General features: G+C 37.8%; 1 protein-coding gene across 1 annotated transcript in view; it reads right to left on the bottom strand.

Moving 5' to 3' along the window:
- LOC129337859 (albumin-like) overlaps positions 1-6,815 on the bottom strand; it is a 40,373-nt gene continuing 33,558 nt past the window's right edge. The window contains exon 15 of the mRNA XM_054991814.1: positions 1-155. The gene's annotated coding sequence lies outside the window, so the exon portion shown is untranslated. The remainder of the gene's footprint in view (positions 156-6,815) is intronic.

The following is a 6,815-nucleotide window of genomic DNA, read 5'->3' as shown; positions in this document are numbered from 1 at the left end:
TTTAGCTTAGAAGTTTTATTTAATATCATGAAAGATGGTTACAGAAATAATAATTTCATTCCCTTTGAATCAGGAACTTGATACATTACAGGAAAGTGACCAAAGAAGGGTGTCTGGGCTTGCTGGATTTGGTCCCCATTGGCTCTGTTGCAGGACTAGAAGAAAAGAAGAGCAAGGAATTACTTGAGCCAGCATGAACATAACTTTAGCCTAACATGCAAAACACTTTGGGGAAGATGACTTGGAAGTGAATTTCTGAAGGCCAATTCATACAAATCTGCTTGAGGCTCAGACATCAACCTTGGGGGTCTGGGGACCATTCCCACGGCAGCTGAGAGCTCAATGGCTGCTCCAGGATGCTGTTTTTTATCACCTGGTACAATGGGAATACTACAGTGGTCAGTGCTACGGTATGAAATATTCTGAAAGTCATTCCATTTTAAATTACATTTAGATTTTAAAGAAGAAATGCAGAAGGGCCACATAAACAACAATAGAAATAAAACATCTATTGGGGAGCCACATTTCAACCTCTGCAGCATAACTTCAAATGTACTGCCTATGGATAATTATTAATTAGTAAATTCGTTTAAATGATTAACTAGATTGTTACTAACTAGATGCTTAGGCTGAATCTGAACGTTTTGAATTTGTTATTGCAGTGTGAATGTAAAAAAACAGACTCATTGAGCTGGGACCCCTGCACAAGGGAGGAAATTCACAGTTATCTTCCCCCCCCCCCAACTCTTCCAGTGACTCTTCCTGCTGTATGCCCAGAGGAAGACAAAAAAACCTCCAGGGTCCCTGGACAATCTGGCCTGGAGGAAAATTCCTTCCTGACCCCAAAGTCGTGATCAGCATTCTCCTGGACATGACTTCCGGCTTGGGATCCATGAAGGTCTAATGCAGTTCAGGGAGCTGAGCTGTCCGTGCCGCTGTTTGTAGGGGCTGGAGGGGCGCAAATTGCCCATAGACCCCTGTTCTCAGGCAGAGAACAAGCAAGTACGCTCAAGACCTCGAGAGTGCATTGATCTCGGGTGTGAGGGGGGTCTACGCAACGATCCCCCACCCACCCTTGAGGTCCCACTCGAAGACAGGCAGCCAAGATCTCTGCAGCGGCTCTGGAGTCATTTTCTGACATAAGACCCTCATGCCCAAGCGTCAGCAACACAAAGAAGTACTTTGAATCAACTGGATAATTGAAGCAGTGATTACAACCCAAGAGAAACATCTAAGAAGGTAAAGATTGCTATCTCTCAGTACGGGACAGATTACAATAAGAAATAAAGTGATAAAGAGAATTAGAAAGCTGCGAGAGACTTAATAAATAATTGAGAAAGTTCCGGCAAATAAATTGCTAAGAAGTGACTTTTTAAAGAGAAGTTAGAGCGGGAAAATGAAGATTGTTTACATACCTGCGGCTTGGAGGAGATAGTGGACTGTGAGAAAGTTTCAGTATCGCGAGAGCTGCTGTGCAATGGAGAGGAACAGGAAGTGCGTCACAACCATAAAGAGACGGGCGAGAAGCTGCTTGTAACCAACGGAAGTGGAATATCACCATTTTGAAGAAGGGCAGAGCTTTGACTTCAAGGAAAAAGGAAGTAGGACATCTTGGACAAGGGTAAGGGTGGCTGCCTCAAATAAGATCATAGAGAAAAGACGCCCGGCATTTTGGATTTAGTAAACACTAACTTTTGGAAAAACAATTTAAATTCGGACTTTTAAAAATAAAAGAAAAGAACAAATTTGTGCCACGGAGTTAAGGAAAAGAGCGGACTCGTGGGAGCGAAGTAAAGCTAGCCCCACGATGTCGAAAAAGGACTGGCAGACGGCGCTGGAAAATTTAGATAGAAAAGTTACAGAGGGAAATAAAGAGATGGAGAAAAAAGTCATGGAAGGAAATAAAGAGCTTAAAGATATGATGCAAGAGATGGCAAAAAATTTGAAGGACTTCAAAGAGGCATTTAAATTGGAGATGGCAGAGCTATCTAAAAATATGGACCAAGTCCAAAAAGACCTACAAGTTACACAGCAGAGAGTTAATGCAGTAGAAAACGCGGCTGACACTTTGGCAGATGTGCACAGAACGGAGATGAGAGGAGTGAAGGGAAGAATGGCCATAGCTGAATGTAAACAAATGGAAAAACAACTCAGATTTCGTGGAATCCCGGAAGTTTTGGAAAAATCAACCCAAGAGCATATTACAGAAATTTTGGCAGGTTACCTGGACAAAGAGGAAGTGGAAATAGCAGATCTTCTGGATGTGGCATACAGGATTAATTCAAAATTTGCGGCTCAAAAGAACCTACCAAGAGATATGATTGTGCAATTTACAACTAGAAGCATCAGAGAGTCAATCGTGAGTAAACAATTTCAAGATCCATTAGAAGTCGATAGGAAAGCGGTGAGAATCATGAAAGAGCTGCCCAGATCGGTGTTGCTGGAGAGGAAAAAGTACAGAGAGCTGATCCAGATGTTAAAAGACTTGAAAATTAGATATAGATGGGAAATACCTGAAGGGCTGGCTTTCGAATTTGGTGGAACTAGTTGGAATATCAGATCTGGTCAGGAGATGGAAACGTTTATTAAAGACAATGAAAAAGACTTACCAAAGAGTGCTAAAATTTGATCATGGAGTGTAAAATTATATCTTGGAATGTAAATGGACTAAATTCACCTTCTAAACGCAAGATTATATTCCACTGGCTTTTAAAACAAAAATGTAATATAGTGTGTTTGCAAGAGACACATATTAAAAAGCAGGATGTAAAATATTTAAAACTTGCAAAACTTGGAAACGAATTTGCAGCGGCTTCCAAAAAGAAGAAGAGGGGAGTTGTATTGTATATAAAGGAAGAGCTGCAGCCTAAATTAGTTTTATGTGATACAGAAGCCAGGTGTATAGCAGTGGAAATAATTTGGAATTCAAAGAAGACCTTGGTGATTGGAATTTATGCGCCTAACGGTGCAAAACAAAAATTTTTCAAGGATTTACAGAAACAGTTAGATGCACTGACCTATGATCAAATAATTCTGGCAGGTGACTTCAATGGAGTTACAAACTTGGAAGAAGACAAGAAATCTAAAAGTGCACATAAAAAAAGAGGACTTTTGCCAAAATCTTTTTTTGCGATAAAAGAACAAGAAAGTCTGGAGGATGTATGGAGGAGACAAAACCCCAAAAATAGACAATATACATTTTATTCAGTAAAACACTTTACATTATCAAGAATTGACATGATCTGGGCCTCCAAGGAACTGGCGTTGTGGACTAAGGATGTGGAGATAATGCCCAAGGTAGGCTCAGATCACAATCCAGTTATGTGGAAATTTGGGAAAAATACTAAAAGAAGAGGATGGAGGATAAATGAGGATTTGCTGCAGATAGAAGATAATATGGCGTTGCTACGAAGAGAGACCAAGTTCTTTATACAATATAACATGAATAAGGACGTGCCAACTCACAAGGTACGGGACACATACAAAGCTGTGACAAGAGGAATATTAACGGCCTTAAATGCAAGAGACAGAAGGAGAAAGGAAGAAAAGAGACATGAAATTATGGAAAAAATTAAAGCCAAAGAGATACAACTTAAGAAAAGACCAGGGAAGAAGAAAATATACCAGGATATAAAAATCCTGCAAGAACAACTGACGGCAATGAACAATAAAGAATTGGAGTGGAATTTGAAAAAAATGAATCAAAAACTATTTGAGGGTGCAAACAAACCTGGGAAATATCTAGCTTGGCAATTAAAAAAGAAAAAAGAGAAGAAAACTATAATTAAAATCCGAGAAGAGGATAAAATACTGTTGGATCAACCAGCTATTAGTAAAGCTTTTTTAAAATTCTATGCAAAATTGTACCAAAAAAAGGAGGTGAACAGAGATTCAATAGAGGAATATTTGGAGAAAACGAAGCTTCCAATGATGTCAGAGGAATGGAAAGAAAAGTTAAACAGAGAAGTGACAGAGGAAGAAATAAAAGAAGCTATACAATCAACTAAATTAGGGAAAGCACCAGGTCCGGATGGAATAACGGCAAAGTTCTATAAAATGATGGCTAATGAATTGGCACCTTTTTAAAGAGAGGTAATGAATGAAATCTTGCAAGGCCAAAGGATTCCTGACTCATGGAACGAAGCCAACATATCGTTGATTCCGAAAGACGGACAAGATCTGACTAATGTTAAAAATTATCGGCCAATTTCGTTGTTGAATAATGATTACAAGATATTTGCAAAAATTTTGGCGGAGATTAAAGGGATGGCTGTTGAAATTTATTGCAGAAGAACAGGCTGGATTTTTACCTAATAGACAAATTAAGGATAACCTGAGGACAGTAATAAACGCTATTGAATACTATGACAAGCATTGTGATAGGGAAGTTGGTTTCTTCTTCGTGGACGCGGAAAAAGCATTTGACAATCTGAATTGGGACTTTATGTTTGCCACTATGGAAAAGCTGCAAATGGGAGAAAAGTTCATACAAGCAGTGAAAGAAATTTATAAAGACCAGTGTGCAGTGATTGTAGTGAATGATGATTTGACCAAAAAACTGAAAATAAGCAAAGGTACAAGATTTTATGTGAATAAAAAGAAGTCGAAGATATTGTGTAAGAAAATGACAAAGCAAAAACAGCAAGAACTAATGGAGATAACGGACTGTGAGGTAACCAACAAAGTGAAGTATCTAGGTATTGAGCTGACTGCGAAAAATATAGACTTATTTAAAAATAATTATGAGAAACTGTGGTTACAAATAGAAAGAGATTTGATAAAATGGAATAAATTAAACTTGTCATGGTTGGGAAGAATAGCAGCAATCACGATGAATGTGTTACCACGTGTGATGTTTTTGTTGCAAACAATCCCAATTATCTGAGACTTCAAACAATTTGATAAATGGCAAAGGAAAATCTCAGACTTTGTGTGGGCAGGCAAGAAACCCCGTGTGAAAATGAAAGTATTACAAGATTCGAAAGAAAGAGGTGGACTGCAACTGCCAAATATAAGATTATACTATGAAGCAATATGTTTGGTATGGTTAAAAGACTGGATAATGCTAAAAGACCGTAAATTGCTGGCTTTGGAGGGACATAAAAAACTGTTTGGATGGCATGCATATCTGTGGTACGACAAAGTAAAAGCGGACTCTATGTTTTTGCATCATTATATTAGAAGAAGCCTTTTCACAATCTGGAAGAAATACAAGGACTATATGGAAGATGGTATCCCCTCATGGGTGGTACCATACGAAGTAATAGATCCGAGAGCTGTTTATAATGAACAACAATGTTTAACCTATAAAGAGATAACAATAATGGAACATAAAAGGTTAAAAATAAAAACGCGAGAAGAGTTATCTCCTCATTATGGATCGTTTCAATATAGGCAAATCAGAGATCTTTACAACTCGGACTGCTCAAAAGGAGGAATAAGATTGGAAAAGTCGGAATTAGAAGAAGTGATTTTACAAGAAGGTAAAAAAGAAATCTCGAAAATTTATAAAATACTTCTAAAATGGTACACGGAAGATGAAACAGTTAAAGTCCAGATGGTGAAATGGGCAATAAATTTTCATAAAGAAATAACAATGGAAGCTTGGGAGCATTTGTGGAAAAATACACTGAAGATTTCAACTTGTACAAATATTAAAGAGAATGTATATAAAATGATGTACAGGTGGTATCTAACACCAAAGAAAATTGCGCGAGGAAATACTAATATGTCAAACAGATGCTGGAAATGTAAAAAGCATGAAGGATCATTATACCATATGTGGTGGACTTGTGAGGTAGCTAAGCAATACTGGGGAGATATAATTGAAGTAATTAATGAGGTTTTGCAAACCCAAATAAATAAGAACCCAGAATTGCTGCTACTGAACTTGGGAATGGAAGATGTTTCAATGCAGTACAGAACATTGTTATTTTACATGACTACAGCAGCAAGACTTTTATATGCGCAGAAATAGAAAGTACAAGAAATACCAACTACAGAAGATTGGATTTACAAATTGCTGTACATGGCTGAGATGGATAAAATGACAAGAAAACTCAAAGACCTTGATCCAGGAGAATATATAGCAGACTGGGGGAAATTGAAACAATATCTAGAAAAAAAATGGGATGTGAAAGGAGGACTGTGGCAGTTTGAGAACTATTAATTTGTTATTTCTTAAATAGAAGAGAGGAGTAACTTTACCATTAATGGGAAAATTTAGCTATTAATTAACCTAAGCTAGGATTACTATTAAGAGACTTTATCAAAAATATTCAGTTTAAACAGTGATGTAGAGAATTGATATTTTAGTGGATTTGACAGAGTATATATAAGAGAATTTGAATATGCTTAGAGTAAGAGATATAATACATATATAAATTAGAAGAATTTAATGGGAAATAAGTTAAGTAATAAGATATGTTAAGGGTTGGAAAGCTGTTGGAAGTCTACAAGGAGGGGGGAAGGAATGGGTGGGGGTTGAAATAAATTAGGTATGATGGAGAGTGTATGTAATAACTATGTACTCACCAATAAAAATTTTTTTTTAAAAAAAGCATTCTCCTGGACATATAAGAAGGGGCCACGAGAACCCAGCCCCGGCTCATCCCGTTTAAAGGGCCCTGCCGCTTCCAAGCAGCAAGTCCCTTTGAACTATCAGCTGGCAGGTGGTGAGGGGGGGATAGTATAAAGGGCCCTGCCACTTGCAAGGGGCAGGAAAGGTTTAAGTAGCCATTTCCCAAGGGAAATGGCCATTTAAACTGCCCCTTTAATACGAACCAAACTAACCAGTAGACCAGTTTGTGGAAATG

Source organism: Eublepharis macularius, chromosome 11 (genome assembly GCF_028583425.1).
Source record: "Eublepharis macularius isolate TG4126 chromosome 11, MPM_Emac_v1.0, whole genome shotgun sequence".
Taxonomy (NCBI): Eukaryota; Metazoa; Chordata; class Lepidosauria; order Squamata; family Eublepharidae; genus Eublepharis; species Eublepharis macularius.
The sequence above is the reverse complement of the archived record's forward strand: the minus strand, read 5'-3'. Positions and strand labels throughout refer to the sequence as shown.